At 42.1% G+C, this 26,257-nt stretch overlaps 1 non-coding gene and 1 pseudogene across 1 annotated transcript; both read right to left on the minus strand.

Moving 5' to 3' along the window:
• Window positions 1–6,843: 6,843 nt before the first annotated feature.
• LOC118018422 lies at window positions 6,844–6,950 on the minus strand. The gene has a single exon (XR_004681398.1). It is a non-coding gene; the product is annotated as a U6 spliceosomal RNA (small nuclear RNA).
• Window positions 6,951–24,927: 17,977 nt separating this feature from the next.
• On the minus strand, window positions 24,928–25,602 carry LOC118017756 (annotated as a pseudogene).
• Window positions 25,603–26,257: the final 655 nt, after the last annotated feature.

Below are 26,257 nucleotides of genomic sequence, written 5' to 3' on the forward strand. Positions count from 1 at the left end.
GAAGCAGGTGGCTTCACTTTTCCTCTTCTAATATATACCATTACATGAGAATCGTTACCTCTAACTGCTGCATTTCCCTTCCTAGTAGCCAAATGGCTCTCCTACAGAGAAGTTTAATGTGTTAAAGAAAAGCCAATAAATGTCAGCGCCGCAAATGTAACTATGTTTACGCTAAAGGGAAAAATCGTCCTTTGTCCTTACCGGCAAGGTAGCAGTTTAGGAATCTTGTTCCACAATATGAAGAAAAGTTTGCAAAATTAAAATAAGGTAAATATTGGCGCAAGTTTTGGGGCTATCACAGCCTAAACAAGCTATCATATTAAAACTGATGGTGGGTGGAGGGATGGGTTAAATAGGTGATGAGCACAGTACACCTGAAACTGATATAACTCTGTATGTTGACTATACTGGAATTTAAAAACTTAAAAAAAAAAAAAAAAAAAACTGATGGCAAAGTTAATGCTGTTACTTCTTCAATCCCAGAATCACCTTCGACAGTTCCCCCACTGCATGAAATGGGAAACAAGAATGTTTAAAAGTTTGACTTCTATACAATGATAGATACGTCTACAGAATGGAACACTGCATGTAGCCACTAAAGTGATAGTGATGACTTGAAAAGGCCTTCTCAGTTTTGCCCAATGCAAAATGTTGGACAGATTGGAAAACAATAGATATTATAATCACATTTTTGTTAAACTATTTATATAGTCATTTTGTGGCAAGAATGGGAGAAAACGACTAAATAGGGGCTGCAAAGAAATAATCAAAATGTTAGCACTAATTATTATCTCTGGGTAGTGGAATTTGGGAGGATTTTAATATTTTTAACAGACAATTTATTGCTTAACTGAGTTTTCTAAAATTTGTATATTGACCCAGTTTTTTTTATTTTTTTAATAATAAAAGAATATTGTGCGGTTAGCCTTTGAGACTGTACACATCCCCTTTCTGCTCCCTTTCACCTATTTTCACAATCTCCCTCCCACTCCATGCTTTCCAGGTGCTCTTACGGAGTTCCCTAACACTTCAATGCTGGCTAGTTTTCTGTGGTACCTGAAGTAGATTCCACCCACATAGCCCCCATCCCATTTGAGTAGTGGCTGAACATACTTACCACATTCACATCTTCAATCCATCCTCTCTGCCCAATCCTACCTCTTCTGCCCCTATTGAAGTCACTTTTAAATGGTCGTATTGGTTTCCTAGTTGGTCTCCTTTCCTCTCATTCAGGATCACATTCAGCTGCAAATAACAGAAAATCCAACTCTAGAGACTTAACACAAGAAATCTGGGAGTAGGCAAGTTTCAAATGAAACAGGGAACAGGGCTCTCCCCATCTTCTCGTTCTGCCATTTTAATGCATAGGCCTCATCCCCTACTTGTTGTCTCATTCTCCTAAGATGGTTGCTATACCTCCAGAGCTCACATCTGTATTCAGCTAGGAAGGGGAGAGACAAGAACCCTCAGTTTGGGTCTCATTGACTTGAACTGTGTAACATGGCCATCACTAGCTACAAGGAACTCTAGCTGGGTATATAGCTACCCAAATCAAAATTGGAATTGCACTGGTAAGGAAGACACATGAATGGTTACTGAGTGGACAACTAAATGAATCTGCCACACACCTCTAACAGGAAAGTCAAACTTGTAGGCATAAAACAAGTCCCCTGTCTGCCTTCCCAGCCCTCCTTCCCTTCTCTCCAATCTCCTTTTGAGTTATTAGCAGGCCTCCCAGCACTGCATGCTAGTTCATGCCTTCGAACCTTTCTACATATTCACATACAATTACCTGGAATATCTTTGTCTTGCCCTCGTCCTTCTCCCCTCATTAGGAAAAGAGGGCCGCCCATCATTTGAACTCCCTTTCTATTTAGAGAACTTTCTCTCTTTTTGAATCCAGGTGTGAGACAGCAATCCATCCTCCTGCCCCATCCCCATCATAGAAGCTGAAAAAGCCACGTATTTGCTTATCAAGAGTCCCTTGCAGCTACAGTCAAATGTGCCCACCTGCAACTTTCAATCAGAGTCATTAATGCAAAGAAGCAGGGAGGGTAAGGATCCATCCTGGTGGTGAGCAGAGGCTACAATGACAGCCACAGGCATTGCTAACAGCAGCAACACCAAGGCTGCAATTGGGGTTTACAGCTGTTCAGCATCAGTGACACTATTGTCTATACCAGACTGGTTTTGTGGTGTCATTCTGAAATGATCCTGGATTATGCCTAGCCAACTTACTCCTCTCCCGTTCTCCAAAAGCAGCTTTGCAGCCTTCCTGGTAATTTTATGAACTATTCAAAATCCTTACAGTAAGTCAGTAAGTTTTCTGCTTAAATCAGCCCCAGTTTTTGTTTGTTTGTTTTGTTTTGTTTTGTTTTTGCTTCCAAATACCAGATAAGCTTCTCTCCTCACCCCACCAACATGATAGAAACTCATGTTTTCTCTTCAAGTATCACCTTAGGGGTAAAGCATTCCTGCGATCCCCAGGCTGACTCATAAGACCCTTTTATATTCTCCTATTCCCTATTATAGCAAGGATCACATTGAAATATTTCTGTCTTGTTTGCCTGTCTTCCCACTAAGTGCCAATTTCCCTGCAAATATATAAAGGAATCATGTCTCTCATCATCATACCCCTGCCTAGCACAGAAAAGGTACTCAATAAATTTGTGAGAAAGGACTGAATAAATATATGAGTAAGCACACAAAACCACACTCCACCCCAAGAATGCCCCAGAAAGGGGGATGAAGGAGGTCAACAGCCATTTTCCTTTCGAGAGTCACTAACCTTTGCTTTAGTATGAGCTAATTTAATATATAGCATCCTTCTCTCAATGTTTTTAATTTAAGAGGAGAACAGAACCCCAACAATGTATCCCTCCTTCCCTTCCCAATGTCTTCCCTTTTCTTATTTCTTCCTCGCCTTCTTTTACTTTTTCTTCCATTCCCTTGTCTTCCAGCACTGAAAGGGCAGATTGAGCCAGGAAGCAAGCACCTGCAGCACCTTCTTCTCTATGGGTCAACTCCCATTCCCATCTCCCTGAGAGCAGTTCACTTTCACACTGGCCTCCATGTAACCCAATGTCAGCTCTCTCCATGGCAGAGAATCATGGAAAGGAAAATCCATGGGGGACTTCAGAGGAGATTGGAAGAGGTTCTGCAGTGCACTCCTCAGAGGAGGGACACTACTTTACTCCTCTTTCCATGTTTCTCTTCTCCAGAGTCCTCCCACCCTCCCACCTCCTGTACATCCCCTGGAGCCTGTTTTTTCCAATCCAAGTTCCCAAGATGCATGATCTTGAAGATTGCCCCTCCAGACCCCAACTTTTTCACTATTTTATGATACAGAGCAATTCTCTGTGCATTGGCCTCAGTGTGCCCAGCAATCAAAGAGCCTCCCCTTAGAAGGCAGAGGAGGTTATAAATATGACACCAAAGTCTCCTTTTTCCCTAAATATTTCTCTACTCACTTTATTAATAAAAGATAAATCCTGCAACTTCCCAGAATCCAAAGGTTTTAAATGTAAATAGACTGCAGTGAATTATTTGCAAATGCAGAACTCATAATCATCCCTTCCCTTCCAAATCCAGTTCCTTCTCCATGATCTTCACCCAGTTCATGGCATCTCCAGCCACGGAGCAGGACACACCCACTTGGAATCACCCTGAAACTTCCTATCCTTCACCATAGTTCCTATCCAACCTAAGTGCCACTGAGTTTACCCTGAAGTATGCTCAGAATCCACTTTGTTCCAAATCTACCTCTACCACCCAGTCTAAATCAACATGACCTCTCACCTCTACCACTTCTCAGCCTCCTGTCATTCACTCTTCCCCCCTTTCAATCTGTTGTCCATAAAATAAAATTTTCTTTAAAATGCACATTTGATGGGCGCCTGGGTGGCTCAGTTGGTTAAGCGACTGCCTTCGGCTCAGGTCATGATCCTGGAGTTCCGGGATCGAGTCCCGCATCGGGCTCCCTGCTCGGCGGGGAGTCTGCTTCTCCCTCTGACCCTCTTCCCTCTCATGCTCTCTGTCTCTCATTCTCTCTTTCTCAAATAAATAAATAAAATCTTTAAAAAAATAAATAAATAAAATAAAATAAAATAAAATAAAATAAAATGCACATTCGATCTTAGAACACTCCTCCTGCTGGGGATTCCCATGTGCTCTTAACAATACAGGCTAAAATCCTTAGCATGAATCCATGTCTTCCAATGATCCAACCAGCATACCTCTTGGATTTCTCCCATTCATTCTCTAGCCAGACGTACTGTCCTTTCTTTTAGTTCCTTGAAGAGACCAGGCTCTTTCTCAGCTTAGGAATTCTACATGTTCCAACGTCATCCTCGTCTTTAAATTGGTCAGGTCCCCTTCTTATATGATTTTATACCATTTAATTCTTTTTTCCACAACACTTATCAAGCTATGAAATACATTAGTATGAATATTTGCTTGGTTTCTCCTTGTGTGTGAACATGTGTGGGGCGTGTCTGTGTGTGTGTGTGCATTTAACCACTAGATCTCCTTATCTTGTACTTAGTGGGCCCTCGATAAATAATTTTGTTGAACAAAAGTTGTGGTTGGGAAAATCAGAGAGCAAGAGGTCTCAGAATACCTGAAGTAGTGGGAAATAGAGTCTCTAATGATGGTGGGTAGACTCTGTTTCCCTTCAACTTTGGGAGATGAATCAAAACTGTGCCTGAACAGATTGGTGCCCTGACTGCATAGATCAGCAGGAATATTGCAGCAGAAACACCTGATATATAGCAGTACTGTTTACTGTGATTTATGAAGCTGTTATTTTGTTTTAACACATCATGTGCATTGTAAAGGAGCTTCATCCGCAGAGGTTTCATTAATAGAAGCAGTGTTGTGTAGTGAGGTGGTGGAAAAGGGATTGAAAGATAGGGCTGGCCTAGGACATGTGTAAAGCTTGTATTCCAAGTCCCCTCTGGTTTTGACAAGCCCCCCAGGGCCACTTTTGGAGAGCTTGCTCTCCAGTGTGCTGTGTCCCCAAGAACACCTGATCTTAGGCCCTCTCTACGCACTAGAATGCAAACGACTAATAGAGATAGCTAAGTCTTAGCCCCTGCAGAGTTAGAGAGACAGAAGTTCTGATACTGGAATTTTCAGATGACTTGTTCTATTTGAAGCACCGATGGGAAAATTAGAGCCTTTAGCTCTTGTTCTAACAACTAGTTTCCTTCCCAACCTACACGAAGTTGATCAGTCAAGTTCACCCAAGCTAACAGACTGGATGTCATGGGATATGAGTTATTTCCATTTCCTTCCCACTCTCCCCGACATCTACTCATCATCTACCCCAAAGCACGTCTGGGGACATGCTCTCAGGGATTGAACTCTGAGACCTAAAGACAGGATGTGATAGACTTAGATTTATCTTCACTGCTTTTGTCTGGAACTGGGCTGCTTGGGAGGTATGAGAGAGCAAGGCCAGGTCTCCTTTGACATCTCTAGGCCATTCAGAAGACTCCAGTGACAGAGAACATGGCCCATGGGCTTTATGCTCTTTCTAGTCTCTGCTGCTTGAGGTCAGGGGTAGAGAAGAGTCAGGGGTTGGTAAGCTCACTCAGGTACTGAGGTAGGCCACAGCCCCAGCCTGGTTAGCTCATAAGTCCCATGGTCCCATCCAAGGGATCTCAGAGTCCTTCGTTCCTTCACACCACAGTTGTGCCCAAAGACTTTTAGGGAATATGTTTCCCTCCCAAACATATTCATCTAAGACAAGATTCTCAGAGTATTTGTCCAGTGAGGGAACTTTAGACACAGTTTACCCGACAACACAAGTCATTCCAAGAGATGAGTATATACAGTGTCCATGTAAATGGTACTTATCTTCCAGATGTTAAGACACATACATCAGGGGCGCCTGGGTGGCTCAGTCGTTAAGCGTCTGCCTTCGGCTCAGGTCATGATCCCAGGGTCCTGGGATCGAGTCCCACATCGGGCTCCCTGCTCGGCAGGAAGCCTGCTTCTCCCTCTCCCGCTCCCCCTGCTTGTGTTCCCTCTCTCGCTGTGTCTCTGTCAAATAAATAAATAAAATCTTCAAGAAAAAAATAAAGACACATACATCAGTGGAGAGAGACTTAGTGTTTTGAAATAATGTGTTAGGATGTTGGAGCACAGAAATGCCACGCTTACTTTTTGTACATGACTCTGGTGCAGAGATCAGCAAACTTTCTATAAAAGGTCAGCTAGTAAATATTTTAAGCTTTGTAGGCCATGTAGTTTCTACTGTAACTATTCAACTCTGCCTTTGTAGCATGAAAAAAGCCATAAACAAATGAGTGCGGTCATGTTCCAATAAAACTTTATTTTCAAGGGCAGGCAGCAGGCTGGATTTGGCCCAGAGGCCAGAGGACTCACCCCAGTATAATAAAAAGTTCTTTCCAAGTTATAACTGTTAAGATATGATTAACTGGGACACTGTTAAGAGGCTAGTTAACATATCTATAAATTCTTAAGATTTCCATTAACATGAAGATACCAAGAAAAGACATCAATAATATAGGCATGAAGCAAAACTGGGAGTGAATGTTTTCTAAGATCATTTTATCTCAATACATCAAAAGAGCCCAGAACCTTCCAGAATCTTCTCCTGTACCTTGTGCTTTTCTGTTCTACTCGCCAATGAGGCTGATAGGGTGCAGATCCTCTTTCTATAGTTTGCAACATAGGCTACTGCTCTAAAAAAAGAAATGCTCTATCTGTATTTGCTGTTGCAAACAAAACCCTGCACCTTGGGATGTGATTAGAATACACATTGGCAGGTTTATTTGTGAAGCACCTTGAAGGGGTGGGAAGAAGGGGGGTTTGAAGTCAGAGCCACCAGCCTTCATGAATTTGCATGTCATCCTTGCGCAGGGGCCATGCTAATCTTCTCTGTATCGTTCCAATTTCAGCATATGTGCTGCTGAAATGAGCACCAGAGCCACCAGACTTCAAATCCAGGCTCCTTCCCTTTCTTGCTGTGTTACTTCGGCAAGCGACTTAACCTCTCTGAGCCCTAGTTTCCTTATCTACTAAGTGGTAATAATTATTACTTCTACTTCATGGTGCAGGAATAACTACCATTTTCTGAGTTCCAAGCATAGGCCAGGCACTGTGATAAGTGCTTTACGTACATTATCTCATTTAACCCTCAAAACAGGCCACAGCTAGTTGACTGCTGAGGAATGGAGGATGAGATCTCATGAGATCTCATGCTGTTACTTCCCTTCCTCTTTACCCAGAGTAGGTCCTTCCTAAAGGTGTCTGGGATCATCGTGAAGAAGCCCCTGGACAGAAATAAAAGAGGCTGTTTAATTCATGTTACTGGAGTGGAATTTTCTTTTTCTTTTTTTTTTTTTTAAGATTTTATTTATTTATTTGACAGAGAGAGAGAGAGGGAACACAAGCAGGGGGAACAGCAGAGGGAGAGGGAGAAGCAGGCTTCCCTCAGAGCAAGGAGCCCGATGCGGGGCTCGATCCCAGGACCCCGGGATCATGACCTGAGCCGAAGGCAGACGCTTAACGACTGAGCCACCCAGGCGCCCCTGGAGTGGAATTTTCTATGCTGGATTGTCTCTCTGAGCTGAGCGAGTTCCCTGGGAATTGATGCACAAAGCTGCCCGGAGCTGGCACTGGCCGAGGATGCATTTGAGACTTTATGAGGCCCTTCTCCCAAGGTATGTCATTACTCCGACATTCGCTCCTAGCTGGGCTTTTTTTTTTTTTTTAATGTCTTTTATAGTTCATTATTGGTTTTACAAATATAATTTCCCAGCCTGGGTTACATTCCTTCTTCCAACTCCAGTTCATCCCAATGTTTAATTAAATCATATTAATGTGCTTATTGAACAGATAAGATAGTCTCCTGGTCTGAAATCATAACGGCTCCCTCCTCCCCCTGTCCTCCTGCCACCAGCGTCCCCTTCCTGGACCACCAATGACGAGTTTCTCATCTTTCTTTATGCACATGCAAGAATACACATAGCTTTTATACAAATGTTAGCACACTATACAAAGTGTCCTGAACCTTCTTTTGTTATTTCAAAATATATCCTGAACATCTTTCTGTAGAAAAAGCTTTCTCATTAAAAATGGCCTTCTGCTAACTGAAATGCCCTCACTGCCTCAGAATAAAAGGACCGTGACTTATTTAACCAAATCCCTAGTTATGATGATTAAAATTATTTCCAATCATCTGATTTTACAAAAAAAAAATGCTTCAAAGAAAATCTTGTATCCATGACATTTTTGAAAGCAGGGATCTCAGTCCCAGTCATCTACTGTCATGCAGAATGAAGAGAAAGGAGTCAGCCCTTTGTGCAGATACCAGGAATTGGGCACAAGAAATCACAGCGGTTGAACAGTTCTAAAAACATAGTCTAACCTCAATAAAACTGAAAAGGATAATAAATAAAATAAAAGTATAGTATAAACAAATGCCCTAGAAAGAAAAAGGAAGCTCTCCCCTCTGCTAATCTATTCCATTTCCAGGAAAAAGCAAGGGCTAAGAGTGAAAGCACCATTTACCTTTTCTCATCTCAAATGAGTTAGTTCTTGGAAATGGTCTCCCCTTCCTCCTGCTCTTTCCTCTCTCTGTCCTTAATTCCATATTCTACCAGAAACTACTGGACTTCATGAATTTTTATTAACAATTCAAGATGCTTCCATAATAATTCCTGTGACCACAGCCCCTACTAACTCGAATGGTCTTGGAGTGTAGTGCTAACTGCCTCTGGCTATGAAAAGGACAGCAAAGACTGGATTACAAAGAATGCAGGTCTGGAAACTTCCCTGCAGAATGACAAAGGTTGTTTATAAGGAAAGGGAGTGATGGGAGGTCCATGGGACCAACTGTCAGTTACTACTTCTTCTCGCAGAATCTTTCGGGGGTGAGATGTAGGACTTGAATTTTTTCAGTACCTACATTAATCCAGCACAGTCCCAACTCCTTTGCAAGACTGACTTGAGGGTGGATTCTCATTAGAAATGAATTTATTTCTAAAATGCAGGCAAAGAGGTTCACAGACACTCTTATCTCTTGCTTTTCTTGTTCTTTTTGCCATGGAAATAAGCCAATATATCGTTCAGATCTACTTGTGACTATTTGATTTTTGTTTACATTCATCCGGTCATCTGAAAAATGACCACTGCTCAGGCAGACTGATGCTTCCTGAGCCACTCTTTTCTTGTTTTTTTTTTTAAGATTTTATTTATTTCTCTGACAGAGAGAGAGCACAAGTAGGCACAGTGGCAGGCAGAGGGAGAGGGAGAAGCAGGCTCTCCACTGAGCAGGGAGCCAGACCCAGGACCCCAGGGTCCCAGGACCCCAGGATCATGACCTGAGCCGAAGGCAGCCGCTTAACCAACTGAGCCACCCAGGCGCCCCTTGAGCCCTCTTTTCTAACATGTATTAATATATCAATACCACCTTCAAGTAGTATGTCTTTCCATATTATTCTTTGGTCCCCCGCCCCAATGCTTTTTAAGCTTCATTTAAAAACAAAAACAAAAACCCTCTCACCATTTTTCTCAAGACTGTCTCTATAAAACATCCAGCCTGCTGCTAACTAGGCCATATCTTCATATTTCAATTTTTTAGTGGCTCTGTTTTATTATCTATTATTATTACTACAGCATTTGAGAATTTCTCATTGGGGCAAATGTTTGGCCACTGGAAAAATAGAGATTTTCATCTTTCCAGCTAAACCTCACCACACAGCTATAACATTTCCCAGTTATGACTCTTCTGCAATGTCACTTTCTAAAAATGATAAAAGTATCAAAACACTTGTATCTGTCTTAAAATATATGTTTAATGCTTCTATCTTCATGAAAGAAGATGTTAGTTGAAAGATGCTTTCCATACAGTATTCTTTCTTAGAGTTAAGTATATGACACTTCCCTTATGCTTTCCACGTATTTGAAAACACTTTTGAAGGGGCATGTGCACCCCATTGTTTATAGCAGCAATGACCACAATAGCCAAACTGTGGAAAGAGCCCAGATGTCCATCGACAGATGAATCGCTAAAGAAGATGTGGTATATGTACACAATGGAATATTATTTAGCCATCAAAAACGATGAAATCTTACCATTTACATCAACATGGATGGAACTGGAAGGTATTAATGCTGAGAAAAATAAGTCAATCAGAGAAAGACAATTATCATGTGGTTTCACTCATATGTGGAATATAAGAAACAGCACAGAGGATCAAAGGGGAAGGGAGGTAAAACTGAATGGGAAGAAATCAGAAAGGGAGACAAACCATGAGAGACTGTTAGCTATAGGAAACAAACAGGGTTGCTGGAGGGGAGGTGCATGGACGGATGGGGTAATTGGGTGATGAGCATTAAGGAGAGCACGTGATGTGATGAGCCCTGGGTGTTATATGCAACTGATGAATTACTGACCTCTCATCTGAAACTAATGATATATTATATTTTGACTTATTGAATTTAAATAAAAAAATAAAATAAAATAAAATGTAGGTTTTAGGGGTGCCTGGCTGGCTCAGTTGGTGAAGCATGTGACTCTTGATTTCAGGGTTGTGAGTTTGAGCCCCACGCTGGGTGTAGAGACTACTTAAAAATAAATAAAGAGGGGTGCCTGGGTAGACAGTCATTAAGTGTCTGCCTTCGGCTCAGGTCATGATCCCAGGTTCCTGGGATCGAGCCCCACATCGGGCTCCCTGCTCGGCAGGAGGCCTGCTTCTCCCTCTCCCACTCCCCCTGCTTGTGTTCCTGCTCTTGCTCTCTCTCTGTCAAATAAATAAATAAATAATCTTTTAAAAATAAACAAAGACAGAAAAAAAAGAAATCTTTTAAAAATAAATAAGTAAATGGGGCGCCTGGCTGGTTCAGTCATTAAGTGTCTGCCTTCGGCTCAGGTCGTGATCCCGGGGTCCTGGGATCAAGCCCCACATCGGGCTCCCTGCTCCGCGGAAAGCCTGCTTCTCCCTCTCTCACTTCCCCTGCTTGTGTTCCCTCTCTCACTGTGTCTCTCTCTGTCAAATAAATAAATAAAATCTTTAAAAAATAAATAAATAAGTAAGTAAAATGTAGGTTTTATTATTATTCAGGTATGGCAAGGCCAACAGATGAGAAGACTGACACTGAAAGGAAAGTCTGTTACTCACTGTTCCCTAGAGGAGGGGGCATGCCACACCACAGAAGCAATGCAGGGAGGCACTGGGTCTGTCCAGAGGTCCTGCAAGCAAGCAAGGGGGAAATTATGGGATAGAATCTTTTTTTTTTTTAAGATTTTATTTACTTATTTATCAGAGAGAGAGAGAGAGAATGAGCACAAGCAGGAAGAGCTGCAGGCAGAGGGAGAAACAGGCTCCCCGCTGAGCAGAGAGCCTGATGTGGGATTCGATCCCAGGACCCTAAGATCATGACCTGAACCGAAGGCAGACACTTAACCGACTGAGCCACCCAGGCTAAAGTCCTTATTTTGGTTTCTGCCGAAAGAAGCAGGTGAGTCAGGGTAAGTAGGTTTAAGATTGGCTGCTGATTTGAATGATTTCTGCAGGCTCTGAAGCCCAGGGGCTGTCCCTTTTTGTCTGGTACTAGTCCCCAGGACAGATTAGGGCAGGGGCATAGTGGCCTTGAGTGTAAGAGCTTGAGGAAGGAGGCAGTGGGGTGTGGGCTCAGGATTGGTGTGTTTGCAGACAAGAGCCACAAGACCAGGTGAGTTGTTCCCTGTCTCTAGGAATTGGCTAGCCATGAGAGGGGCAGTCTCTCCAAATTTACTAAGGTCTCATAGGTCAAAACATCTGAAATGCAAAAAATAAAAAGGCATGGTTAATATAGTATCAGTCATTATTTCAGCAGGAAGCAGAAAGCACATTCAATTTAGGACAATTCTATATGGGGTTTTTTTCTATATGGGTTTAATAAACAATTTACAAAGGTATGGAGAGGGTACAAAGAAACCACAAGGGACAGAAAAGCTGTCACCACTCCTACGAGGGGAGGGAATAGCCACCAGAACCCAGAAGAAAAGTTCTGAAAAGAGGGCTGCCCCAGAAGAGCAGTAACCTCCCTTTAGGGGACACAAGCGGCGCAAGGTGATCCTGCAAGGGGGTAGCCCCACCTCCTCCTTCTTCTCCCTCCCTCTGCTCCCTGGCTGAGCCTCCCCATTGGCCAAAAGCAACTGGTCAGCCTCTGCCCCTGAGGACAGCAGAGGGTGGGTCTGAGGGACAAACGGAGATAGCCAGGACTCTGCCTTACATACAACTTGGAAAGCACACTGTGGCGATGGAGAGGCAAAGAAACCACCAGGTCTGGAGTCTTTTTGCACCATCACAGCAACTAGCAAACACTTTTTGGGTGGATCTTTCTCCTACTATTAGCCCAAAGCTGCCATCTTGTGGCCATCTGAGGAATGGTGACTCAACCTTGTGGATCTGAAGAAAAATTTCTTAGGGGCCATGCGAATATATTGCTGGGAGGAAAAATCTTTACATTTCATTGTCATACATTCCATCAACTTTTAGTCTGGGTAGAAAATACTTTGAATTATTTTGAAAGTGGAATAGAAAAGATTCTACTCAAAGAAGCATAGAAATTTAGAGTAGAAACAATCCTAAAAACCACCTTGTTAAAGAAATTTAGCCAGGCAGTTTGTAAGACTAGTCCACCAAAATGCCAGTCTTAATGTATCACTCTGCTAAAATAACAGATTACACGTTTTTCACATGGTAACTTTGCATCGTGAAATTCTCCTTGTTCCTGAAATAGAATCATTCTTAAGGAAAGATCTCATTCCATACGCACTGCAGAAACCAACCTGCATGTGTTTGAAGTGCTTTCTCTGGCTCATTTTTCTTCAGGGTTTCAACTGTACATGCATATCTCCAAGTTCTGATGTCTTCCCTTGAGCAAAGAAAAATCCTTCTTCCAAGTCCTTGTTAAACACCCGTAGTACTCTGTCTCTTTCTAATTTCCTTTCTGAAACCAACTGTAAGGCTTAACTCTCATCACTAAAAAGCACCAAACTTTTCACACACTCAAAAAAATCTACCCTGGGGCGCCTGGGTGGCTCAGTTGGTTAAGCGACTGCCTTTGGCTCAGGTCGTGATCCTGGAGTCCCGGGATCGAGTCCCGCATCGGGCTCCCTGCTCGGCAGGGAGCCTGCTTCTCCCTCTGACCCTCCCCGCTCTCATGAGCTCTCTCATTCTCTCTGTCTCAAATAAATAAATAAAATCTTTAAAAAAAAAAAAAAATCTACCCCAGGCAAGCACTTTAGTTATTCTCAGCACAGTTTTGGGCATTGTATGAAATGTATAACTAATGTCAAACACAGTGAGGTGGAGCCTCTGGGAGGGGAGAAAGGAAGAGAGACTTTCAGACACCGATCCCCAAATAGGATATGGAAGAGAGGGACCAGGCAGAGTCCAGAAAAGAGTTAAAACATACATGCGGACAAATGGCTTCTTCTGTAGCTCTCTGAAAGAGAAATTCTACCACACTTTTTTTAAAAAGATTTTATTTATTTATTTGAGAGAGAGAAAGAGAGAGCGTGCCCAGGAGCAGGGGCAGAGGGAGAAGGGGTGGGAGAAGCAGACTCCTCTGCTGAGCAGGGAACCTGATGCGGGGCTCGATCCCAGGACCCTGGGATCATGACTTGAGCCAAAGGCAGACGCTTAACTGACCAAGCCACCCAGGTGCCCCTCTACCACACATTTGTACATATCTACCATAAATACAGTGTTGTTGTGGCAGGCTACTTCTGTTGTGCTTCTACTACGTGAGAAGCCAGGATTCGGCAAAGGGATCCAGTGGTGAACAAGACAGTCCCTGCCTCAAGGAGCTCACAATCCTGTGGCAGTGGTAGATGGTAACCAATGACAAATAGGATAATGCCCGCTAAAGTAGGAGCAGGTTGGTTCAGGTGGGAAAGGAGCACCTGAGCCAGGGTTAGGTAGACAAGGAATGTTTCCTGGTGTAACCCAACCCCCTCACTTTACTGAGAAGAAAATAAGTCTTTTGTATTTAACAGCTTGCCCCACATCTCCAAGTTAGCAAATGGTATAGCCAAGACCAAAAAACAGGCCTCATGGCCTGCAGAAGGAACTAATCACCGCCTAGAGGAGCATGGCTTATTTGGGGCATGCAAGGGGCCTGATGAAGCTGCATAGATTTGTGAGGTAGTTTATGCCTCTGTCTAGTTTTCTGGAAACCCCTCCTTCCTTACCTCTACCTCAACCTCACATTCAGACTTCTGGTTCTGAGTCATTCTCCTTATTCAAAGTAACAGAGCATTATGCCCAGGGTGGACACACAGTGAAGGTATTTAGGTTAAGATGTGATAGAAGAAGAAGCAGAGGGGGGAAAGAAAGTTTAAGAGAGGGAAGTAGGTAATATTTATTATTTTAATTTTTTATAGTTTCCTAGGACTGTCACAACAAAAACCACAAACTGGGTGACTTGTCCCAACAAAAATTTATTCTCCCACAGTTCTGGAGGCTAGAAATCAGTGTGTAGGCAGGGTCATGCTCTGTCTGAAGGATAGAAAGGAGAATTCTTCCTTGCTTCTTCCTAGCTTCTGGTGTTGGCCATCAGTCCTTGGCATTCCTTGGCTTGCACCCGTATTACTCCAGTCTCTGCCTCTGCCAGTCACAAGGCATCCCTCTGTGTGTCTCTGTCCAAACCCCCCTCTTTCTCCCTGTCTTTATGGAGATGTAATTGACATATAACGTTGCATAAAGTTAAGGTGTACAGTGTGATTTCATATACCTATAGGTTGCAAAATGATTACCACCACGGTGTTAGCTAACACCTCCATCCCAATAATTGCCATTTCTTTTTTGTGGTGAGAACCTTGCAGATCTACTCTCTGAACAACTGTCAAGTATACAATACAGTATTATTAACTATAATAACCAGCTATATATTAGATTCCCCCAAACTTATTTGTCTTATAACTGGAAGTTTGTACCTTGTGACCAACATCCCATTTCCCCCACCCCCACCCCCAGCCCCTGGTAAATGCTACTCTACTCTGTTTCTATGAGTTCAGCTTTTTTGGATTCCACATATGAATTATATCATACAGTATTTGTCTTTCTTTGTCTGACTTATTTCACTTAGCATAATACCCTCAAGTTTCTTCCATGTTATTGTAAATGGCTGGATTTCCTTCATTTTTATGGCTGAATGATATTCCCGTGTGTGTGTGTGTGTGTGTGTGTGTGTGTGTGTGAGATAACTTCTTTATCCACTCATCTATTGACAGACAGGTTGTTTCCATATCTTGGCTGTTGTGAATAATGTTGCAATAAACATAGGAGTGCAGATATCTCTTTGAGATCCTGTTTCCATTTCCTTTGGATATATACCCAGAAGTCGTAGGATTGCTGGATCATATGTTAGTTTTATGTTATTTATTTAATTTTATTTTATTTTATTTATATTTTGAGAGTGAGAGAGCGTGCATGCAAGCAGGGTGGGGCGTGGGGGTGCAGACAGAGAATCCCAGCCCGGCTCTATGCCCAGTGTGGACCCCAACTTGGGGCTCAATCTCACGACCCTGAAATCATGACCTGAGCCAAAATCAAGAGTCAGACACTTAATCGACTGAGCCACCCAAGCACCCCGGTAGTTTTATTTTTAATTTCTTGAGGAAGCCCTGTACTGTTTTCCATAGTGGCTGTACCAATTTACGTTCCCACCAACAATGCACAAGAGTTCCCTTTTATCCACACTCTCACCAACACTTGTTATTGTATTGTCTTTTTGATGATAGCCCTTCTAACAGGTGTGAGGTGGTATCTCATTGTGGTTTTGATTTGCATTCCCCTAATGATTAGTGATGTTGCACACTTTTTCATGTTACCTGTTGGCCATTTGTATGTGTTATTTGAAAAATTGTCTATTCAGTTCCCCTGCCCATTTTTAATAGGATTATTTGAGCTGGGATGCCAGGGTCCTGGGATCGAGTCCCACATTGGGCTCCTTGCTCAGCAGAGAGCCTACTTCTCCCTCTGTCTGCAGCTCCCCCTGCTTGTGTTCTCTCTCTCGCTCGCTGACAAATAAATAAATAAAATCTTTATTTAAAAAAAGATTATTTGAGCTTTTGCTATTGAGTTATATGAGTTCTTTATATATTTCGGATATTAACTCACTATCAGGAATTGATTTGCAAGTATTTTCTCTCATTCTGTAGGTTGTGTTTTCATTTTATTGATTCTTTTGCTGAGCAAAAGCTTTTTAGTTTGATATAGTCCCAGTTATTATTTTTGGCTCCGTTGCTTATGTTTGGTGTCTTATCCAAAAAAATCATTGCCAAGACCAATGTTAAGGAGTTTTTTTCCTACATTCTCTTTTAGGAGTTTCACAGTTGAAGGTCTTATGTTTAAATCTTTAATTTATTTCGAGTTCATTTTTGTGAGTGATGTAAGACAGATACCATTTCATTCTTCTGCATGCAGTCATCCAGTTTTCCCAACACCATTTATTAAGAAATAATTTCTTCCCCACTGAGTATTCATGGCTTCCTTGTCAAATATTAGTTGGCCATATAAGTTTCCCCCTTCTTATAAAGATACACCAGTCGTATTGGATGAGGACCAACCCTAATGACCTCATTTTAGCTTGATTTCATGTGTAAAGTCCCTATTTTCCAAATAAGGTCACATTCAGAGGTTCTAGGAGTTAGGACTTTAACACATCTTTTTGAAGGACTCAATTCAACCAATAACATGGAGTATTTCAAACATAATACATATGCAAGCATATGCAGAAATAGAGAGTCTAGTGTAATGAACCCTATGTACCTATTACATGGGTTCAACAATTATAAATACAGAGCCAATATTGTCTCATCTGAACCTCATCCACTCCTTCCCCTCCTATATTATTTTCAAGCAAATCTCAGACTTCTTATCATTTCATCCATAAATATCTGATGCACCTCTAAGAATAAGGACTTATGTTAACCCAACCACAATATCATTTTCATACCTAAAAATATCAATTATTAATATCCAGTTAGTGTTCAAATTTCCAATCATTTCACAAATTGTCTCAGTCTTTTTTAACACTAAATTTGAATCAGGATCCAAATAACAGTCTCAGAGTCTTTGACATTTAAACTACCTTCCTAGGAGGTGGGTTAACAATCTCAGCATCTTTATTCTCCCTCTGGTTGGTTGAGCACTGGGTGATTTTGAATATATAAAGGAAACTCTGAATTTTAAGTGGATGGAAGGAGATCTAGGCAGGGGGGAAGAGGGAATGAAAAGACAGCAGGAGGTGGGAGGAGATTCAAGAGGAAGATTTAGATCCAGGGGACACAAGACCCTGATGAGAGGAGCCTGAGGGTACGGGGAAGTGGCCCAAATTGTGGTGGGAAGGGGCTACCAGACAGACTATGAGAACAAGGAAGTCTGGTAAATAACATTTTATACCTTATACATCAGCTATCCAGAAGTTTTCTCTTTCCAAACACACCAAGCACTGTCAAGTCTCCAAGCTGTTCCTCCCACTAAAAATACTCTCTCCCACTCCTATCCCAGCTCCTCAGCGTGGAGAACTCCTGTACATCCTTCAAAACCCAGCTCAAATATCCACACATGTGTGAAGACCTCTCTGACCTCTCCCCCACTCAAAGTTGATTTACTCTTTATTTACCACTCCATAGGGCTTTGGACACACCTCTCCTAGGGCACCCCACAAATTATCCTATCATTACCTCAACTCATGTCTGAGTCTCCCACTAAGCTGTGGGCTCTCTGAGTCAGAGAGGCAATGTTGGTTCATCTTTGTATCCTCAGTCCCCAGCACAGAGCATTCAACAAATTCTTACTAAATGAAAGAAAAATTAGAGGATGAGAAAGAAAAGAACAAAAGGAAAGAGAAAGCAAAGATGAAATCAAAAGAAGAGAAGAAATAAGAAATAGAGACAATAAAGGAGGATATACATAAGGCAAACAATGGATCTTGGCAAGGCAGAACCACACAGCTTGATTTTCAGGCCACAACACCAAGTCAAATCTGGTGTTCAGTAATGCTGAATCAGGTGTTTGTTTAGTAATCAAAATTTAAGATTTACATAAAAATCCAGATTTTAAACAAAAATAAAACTGTCTAGTGTGGCCGGGGCCTAACCTCTTCCATGGTAACCATTGGCTGTATCTGAATATGCTTTCCCAACCCAGTACTCCCAACCGTAGCCCCAGCACAAAGGTTGAGTATCACTGGCCACTCACCATGGTACCTGTGTTCTTTGTTCATTTAAAATTGACAGACTTTCAAAAAGAGAAAGACATGTATCATATGATCTCACTGATATGAGGAATTCTTAATCGCAGGAAACAAACTGAGTGTTGTTGGAGTGGGGGGTGGGGTGGGAGGGATGGGGTGACTGGGTGATAGACACTGGGGAGGGTATGTGCTCTGGTAAGCGCTGTGAATTGTGCAAGACTGTTGAATCTCAGATCTGTACCTCTGAAACAAATAATGCAATATATGTTAAGAAAAAAAGAAGAAGAAGGTAGCGGGAGGGGAAGAATGAAGCGGGGGAAATCGGTGGGGTAGACGAACCATGAGAGATGATGGACTCTGAAAAACAAACAGGGTTCTAGAGGGGAGGGGGGTAGGAGGATGGGTTAGCCTGGTGGTGGGTATTGAGGAGGGCACATTCTGCATGGAGCACTGGGTGTTGTGCACAAACAATGAATCATGGAACACTTCATCTAAAACTAATGATGTAATGTATGGGGATTAACATAAGAATTAAAAAAAAAAAAAGATAAAGTCAAAAAAAAAAAATTGACAGACTTCATCCATTTACTTCGCCTGTGTGGCTCTTTTAAACATTAGTTTGTCACCCTTATCCCAGGCAATTTTCTCCATGTAGATGCTCTGTGGCTACAAAAAAAAAAAAAAAATTGTAATAATTATTCTAGAGCTGCACTGTCCAATAGAACTCTCTAAGATGATAGAAATGTTCTGTAATCTCTACTGTCCAATACCGTAACCACTAGTCACATGTGGTACTTGAGCATGTGAAATATGGCTAGTGTGACTGATGAACTGCATCTCTAAAATTATTTCATTTTAACTAATTTAATTTTAATTGTAATAGCCACATAAGGCTAGTGGCTACTGTATTGGAGATGCAGTTCTAGGGCAGTGCTTCTCAAGATTTAAAATGCATAGAAATACCTGGGGATCTTGTTAAAACACAGATTACAACTTAGCGTATCCAGAATGGGGCACCAGATTCTGCAAGCCTAGTAGGTTCCCAGGTGGTGCTGATGATTCTGGGCTTTAGACCACACTCTGGAGAGCAAAATTCTAAAATAGTATTGCTCAAACTTCAGCATCCATAACGAACCCATGGAGATTCCAGAGAGATTCCAAACAGAGTCCTGGGCCTTATCCCTCATAGATTCTGATTCAGTAGATCTAAGGTGGAGTCCAATAATTTGCATTTGTATCAAGTTCCTGAGTGATGCTGGAGCACCATCCTAGAGTTTGGGAAAGTGTTGGAAAAAAATTTTTAGTCACTCTCTGATTTTCTTTCCCAATGGCTACTATTAATAGTTAATATTTTTAAATAGTTAATATTTGTGGGGCGCCTGGGTGGCTCAGTTGGTTAAGCGACTGCCTTCGGCTCAGGTCATGATCCTGGAGTCCCGGGATCGAGTCCCGCATCGGGCTCCCTGCTCGGCAGGGAGTCTGCTTCTCCCTCTGACCCTCCCCCCTCTCATGTGCTCTCTCTCTCTCATTCTCTCTCTCTCAAATAAATAAATAAAATCTTTTAAATAAATAAATAAATAGTTAATATTTGTGCCCTACATCGAGGTATTTACTAACCCATTTTACTGATGAGGAAACTGAGGCACAGGGACATGAGTAAACTTGCCCAAGGTTATACTGATGGTCAAGTGCTCTCTGCAGAGCCACCTCTTAAACACATATTTTCACCAAGGTTGAAATCACTATGGATGTCTGCCAGTGTAGTGTCCTTGCCTTGATGCATAGACTCCCTGATTCCTTGACTTTAGACCAAAAGAGAATTAAAACCAGAACAGTCTGGTTTGGGTTCACAATTTTCCTGGGTTCGTTTCATTTCCCGGTACAATGAGGTTTATGTCTCCTCATTTTACAAGAGAGGAAGTGGGCTCAAAGAAATAAAAGGACTTGCCTCAGGCTACATAGCCAATCACTTCTCTTTAAGTATTATCTGGTGAATAACCTTCACATCGGCTTTTTTCCCTAAATTTTTAAGCTTTTATTTCTAAATTTTTCTCTTTTTTTAAAGATTGTATTTATTAATGTGTCAGAGACGGAGAATGTGAGCACAAATGGGGAGTGGCAGGCAGAGGGAGAAGCAGGCTCCCCGCTGAGCAAGGAACCTGATGTGGGACTCCATCCCAAGACCCCCTGGGATCATGACCTGAGCGAAGGCGGACGCCCAACAGACTGAGGCACCCAGATGTCCCCATTTCTAAATTTTTCAGTGCCACAGTTTTATTGTTTAAGCACTGGTGGAATTTCTAAAACAGCATTTTTAGCTAGCTGCTACTGGTGGAGACACATCCCTCTCCCCTTACACATCCCCCACCCCTACGGAATCTCTTGTCCTCATCTGCCCAGGTGATCCCTGCTCAGCAGGATTCTCTCTCTCTCCTCCCCCCCCCCGCCCCTCCCCACTGCTCATTCTTTCTCAAATAAATAAAATCTAAAAAAAAAAAAAAAAACCAGCAAGGAAGAACAAGTTATTAGAAGGATGGAGAAGACACATCCTCTTTCTCTGCCTTCCCTGTCCTCACTAGTCCTCGACTTCTAAACCACACACTCCCCCTCAGTCCCACACTGTCCTGGCTCCCAGCAGAGGTTGGAAGCAGGCCAACTCTGGACCTGGTCCCAGGCGGAGATCTTGTGTTCTACACAGGGGAGATTCCAGCCACAGGCAGAAGAAACTGGATCAGAGAGCTCAAGTGATTTTCCCTAAATCCCACAGGTTAGAACAAGAGAAAGATCTAGTGCTCCATAAACCTAACCTAGATTCCACTATGAAAACATTCATGTGGGGGAGCTAATTAATACAAGACACTGTCCAAGCGAAAACAAAGAAATGAAAGATCCCGGATGGGAGGAGAAAGGATGAGAATGAGCTGCCTGCTACAAAATATTCTCCCTCAATGAGGGTAAAATGACACAGACAGTTGAGAAGTAATAACGCTGAAGACACAGACACACTGATGTGTATCACAAAACCTGAAATCGAAGGGAACTGAAGCCTTTCATTGTGACACATTTCATCATTTTCTCAGTAATTGCATCAGTTTTATAATTTCTTCCATCACTGACTCCCCAGTGGTCCTGGCATCTCCTTGTCCTCGCTGTGGAGGTGGCGGGTAATGGTGTTTGCCTCCAGGAAATTAAAGACCCCTCTCAATAACTGCATTAGTCATTGGCACTTGCTGCTGTGATCGATCTTGTAACCACCATCAGATCTGGGCACAGAAAGGATATGAAAATTCATAAGCAGAAAAACAATGTTATCTTCCCCTTATCCAGCTCGCTCTTTACAAGAAATAGCTACAAGTCTTTTTTGCATTTCTAATTTGCTCATCAAGGGCCATATTTTTGACAGGCGTGGATCTATCCATTCCAGACTGGAAACTATTCGCGGTCACAGGAAATTGTGGATTCTGTCTAGGTTTTCCAGAGTTGCTCTGTTGAGTTGCCTGTTGCTCTGTTACTTAAAGGAGCAACAATATTTCAGAATTATATTGCAGCATCTCAGGACACCCAGAAGGCAGGAAGCCATAACACTGAAAAAACACTCAGTTCTCTTCCTGGCTCCGAGAGAAGTTACTGGAAGAAAAGTATACTCTGGTTTTATTATTGCTTTATATCTTGGTCACCCCCTGATATCAAGGGCCTGGGGAGGTGATGGGTAAATTTTTCCATAAGCACAGTGCTTCAGGCTGAGCCACTGAACAAATGCGGCCTAGATTAAAAAAACAAACAAACAAAAAACAAACCAAAAAAAAAAAAAAAAAAAAAAACCTGCAAGCAACAATCCCAAAACCCTATTTTCTGGGTTTTCCAATCCAATGACCCTAAGATCTTTGAAACCTGCCAAATTGCATCAGTTGTTTGTTTAAGAATGTGGTAATCAAAATCTAAAGGTACACACGTACTCTTTGATCCATCCGGTGCTTGCTTTTTACCCTACAAGTATACTTTACAAGCAAGAAATACTATGTACAAAGCTATTCATTACAGTGTTATTTGTGATTGAAAAAAAATGTAAAAAACTTTGAAAGGCATCAATAGAGTAGAGGACAAGTTAAATAAACTGTGTGGTTCATCCACACCATGGAATGTTATAAAGCACATAAAAAGAACAAGTTACGGGTGCCTGGGTGGCTCAGTCGTTAAGCTTCTGCCTTTGGCTCAGGTCATGGTCCTGGGGTCCTGGGATTGAGCCCTGCATTGGCCTCCCTGCTCAGCGGGAAGCCTGCTTCTCCCTCCCCCACTCCCCCTGCTTGTGTTCCCTCTCTTGCTGTGTGTGTGTCTCTCTCTGTCAAATAAATAAATAAAATCTTAAAAAAAAAAGAGAACAAGTTAGCACTAATGCACTAAAATGGAAAAATCTCCAGGATATATCAACTGAATGAATGGAAGGTGGGCAGCACTGTAAATAGTATGCTACCATGTATGTAAAGAAGAGAAATACAGGGGCACCTGGGTGGCTCAGTTGGTTAAGGGTCTGCCTTCAGCTCAGGTCATGATCCCAGGGTCCTGGGATGGAGCCCCGCATCAGGCTCCCTGCTCAGCGGGAAGCCTGCTTCTCCCTCTCCTACTCCCCCTGCTTGTGTTCCCTCTTTCGCTCTCTCTCTGGCAAATAAATATAATCTTTAAAAAAAAGAGAGAGAGAAATACATGTATGTGTATAAATGCACAAGATGTCCAAGAAAAGATATACAAGAAATGATGCCTCTGAGATGGAGAATCAGGGGACAGGGATTGAGGGGTGGTCCAGGGAACCGAGCCATGCATCTGTTATTGATTATCAAGATTTCACACACGATAACAGGGTGCCTGGCTGGCTCAGTCACTAGAGCATATATACATAATAAAACAGTAGGAATAGTAACTAACACATAGTGCTTACTATGTGCCAGGCATATTCTAAACACATTGCATACTTTAAATTAATTTGATATACCTCTGTTAAACTATAAGATATTCATGTACCTATCTTATTTCACTAGATTATTAGCTACTTAAGAGCATAAACATGACTTAAGCATTTTTATATCTTATACAAATGCTAATACAATATCACATAATCATGTTCTAAAAAATGTATCTCATTCATTCAATATCATTCAATATCAAACATGAGAGAAAAAATTTTCATCATTTAGAGCTAACTTAAGAACTTATAACTTTTATGTAAAATTATCTTTTCATAATCAGTTTGCTATGTCATGAAGTTAAGCCATAATCCAAAAATAAATGGCTTTGAAAATGTGCTGTTATACTTACATGTGACTATAGTTGTGCTGGACACACTGGAGAATTCAAACAAATTATTGAAAAAAGACTTATCCAGGGGCGCCTGGGTGGCTCAGTTGGTTAAGCGACTGCCTTCGGCTCAGGTCATGATCCCGGGGTCCTGGGATCAAGCCCCACATCGGGCTCCCTGCTCAGCGAGGAGCCTGCTTCTCCCTCTCCCTCTGCCTCTCTCCCTGCTCATGCTTTCTCTTTCTCTCTCTCAGTATCTCTGTGTCTCAAATGAATAAATAAAATCTTAAAAAATAATAATAATAAATAAAAAAGAAAAAAAAAGAAAAAGACTTGTCCAGTTTTCCCCTTACTTTTCATTCAAAGAGAAAAACTATATTATCAAAGCACAGTTCCCTCCCTTTATAAACTTTGATTTCAGGAAACTATGTAAGTGTTTAGAATAAAAGGTCTCCTACTAAGTTATGTGGGATCAAGCGTGACCCATCATAAACCCACATTTAAGTGAAGCTATTTCTCATTTCTTATTTGGAGGTTTCAGGCCATCATGGGAGAGAAAATGAACAAGAGCTGGTCTCTATCTTGTCAACCACTGGGAAATGCATCAGTAATAAAAACAAAGTGGACTAGCAGTGGAGTGGTTTTCCCCTCGACAAGCACTAAATGTCATCAGTGCTGTAAATCAGTCTGGTGGAAAACAGGGGGAAAAAATTAAAACCCTAATTCTTAGATTCAAAAATTCCTTACTCGATCTAGTATTTATTTGAGGGCCCACCTGGGCCATACAGGCCTTATGACAGGCAATTGTAGCCCTAAAGCTCATTTTATTAACCTAACATGCTCTATTTTTTCACCCCAGGGATGTATCTGGTGAGCTGCTAAGGCTGCAGAGGGTGACCTCCACCCCTGACCCCAGTTCTGCATTGTGGCCTGGTGCTCTCTGACCACTTCCTGACTTTCTAACAGATCCAGCGGTCCCCCAGCCAGGCCTCCCCTGAGACTCCAACTCTGTGGAGAAGAGCCCCATGTCCAGTCTGGCTGAGCTTGAGATTTATTCCTCCTCACACCAACTCCCACACAGGTCCTTCCTCTTTTTTTTTTTTTTTTAGCGGTGGGGAAGGGCAGAGGGAGAGGGAGAATTATAAGCAATCTCCACCCCCCAGCATGAAACCCAATGCAGGGCTCAATCTCACAACCCTGAGATCATGACCTAAGCTAAAACCCGAGTGGTGCTTAAACAACTGAGCCAACCCAGGCACCCCCAGTTCTTAGTCTTTGAATGTTCTTTGAATAAACACTTTATTTTCCAATAAAATTAAAAACAAGCCTTAAAAAACTACTTTGTTTCTATTTTTGAAGTAAAATTTGCAGATATGATAACAATGCCAAATCACATTTTACTGAAGTGGTAAATTTTTTTTTTTTTACAAGAGAACAAATCTACACCTTTATTTACTTTTCATTAAATTTAAATCCTTGAGGGGTACAGCATCACACAGATTCTGTGGCCTATGGCTTTAGCAGGAAGGTTGCTTCAGAATTGGGCACGAACCATGCCACTGTTTCCATGAGCATGAGTTACTTTTCCCCAGATTACTCTGGTTTTGTTTGATTTGCCACCAGGAGTCACTGTGTTGTTTTTTGCTTTGTACACAGAAGCACATCTCTTGCCTAGATGGAATTCCGTTTCATCTCGAGCATAAACACCTTCGATTTTAAGAAGAACTATGTGCTCCCTCTGGTTCCGGAGACCCCGCTTATAGCCAGCAAAAATGGCCTTGGACCACAGCCTTCCAGACATTATTTGGCGTTATAGGAGTCCTGTTCCCGGCAGGCCGCACTTATTTGCGCCCAAAGTTCAGCAACAAGAGCTCCCCTTACCTGAAGTGGTAAAATTTTAATAGAAATAATTCTCTAAACAGCTGGCCCTGATTTTTGGATTTGACACACCTTAGAATGTAACCTTATTTGGAAGCACTTGGGTGGCTCAGTTGGTTAAGCATCTGCCTTCAGCTCAGGTCGTGATCCCAGGGTCCTGGAATCGAGTTCCGCATCGGGCTCCTTGCTCAGTTGAGAGTCTGTTTCTCCCTCTCCCACTCCCCCTACTTGTGCTCTCTCTCTGTCAAATAAATAAATAAAATCTTTTTTTAAAAAAAGGATGTAAGCTTATTTGGAGATAAGGTCTTTAAAGAGGTGAATGTGTTCAAAGGAAGCTGTTAGTGGGGGGCCCGAAACCAATATGACTGGCAGAGGAAGCAGAGACACCAGGGATATGTGTGCACACAGAAAGGTCATGCGAGGACATATTGAGAAGGCAGCAAGCCAAGAAGAGAGGCCTCAGAAAAAAGAACAAACCTGCAAGGAACCCCTGGGTGGCTCAGTCGGTTAAGCGTCTGCTCAGGTCCTGGGATCGAGTCCCAAATCAGGCTCTCTGCTGAGCGGGGAGTCTGCTTCGCCTTCTCCCTCCCTGCCTGACGCTCCCCCTGCTTATGCTCTCTCACAATAAAATCTTAAAAAAAAAAAAAAAAAACTGCAGATACCTTGATCTTGGACTTCCAGCCTCCAGAACTGTGAGAAATGTTGTTTAAACCACCCAGTCTGTAGTATTTTGTTATAGCAGCCCTTGCAAACACAATCTACTATGATACTATTTCATAAAAGGAAACACATTTTAAACCACAAAGGACATAATTTCTAAATAATGTAGCTTAAGAAAAAAAAAAACAAAACATAAACAACCGGG

Source organism: Mirounga leonina, unplaced genomic scaffold (assembly GCF_011800145.1).
Source record: "Mirounga leonina isolate KUSES-001 unplaced genomic scaffold, KU_Mleo_1.0 Mir_106, whole genome shotgun sequence".
Lineage (NCBI taxonomy): Eukaryota > Metazoa > Chordata > Mammalia > Carnivora > Phocidae > Mirounga > Mirounga leonina.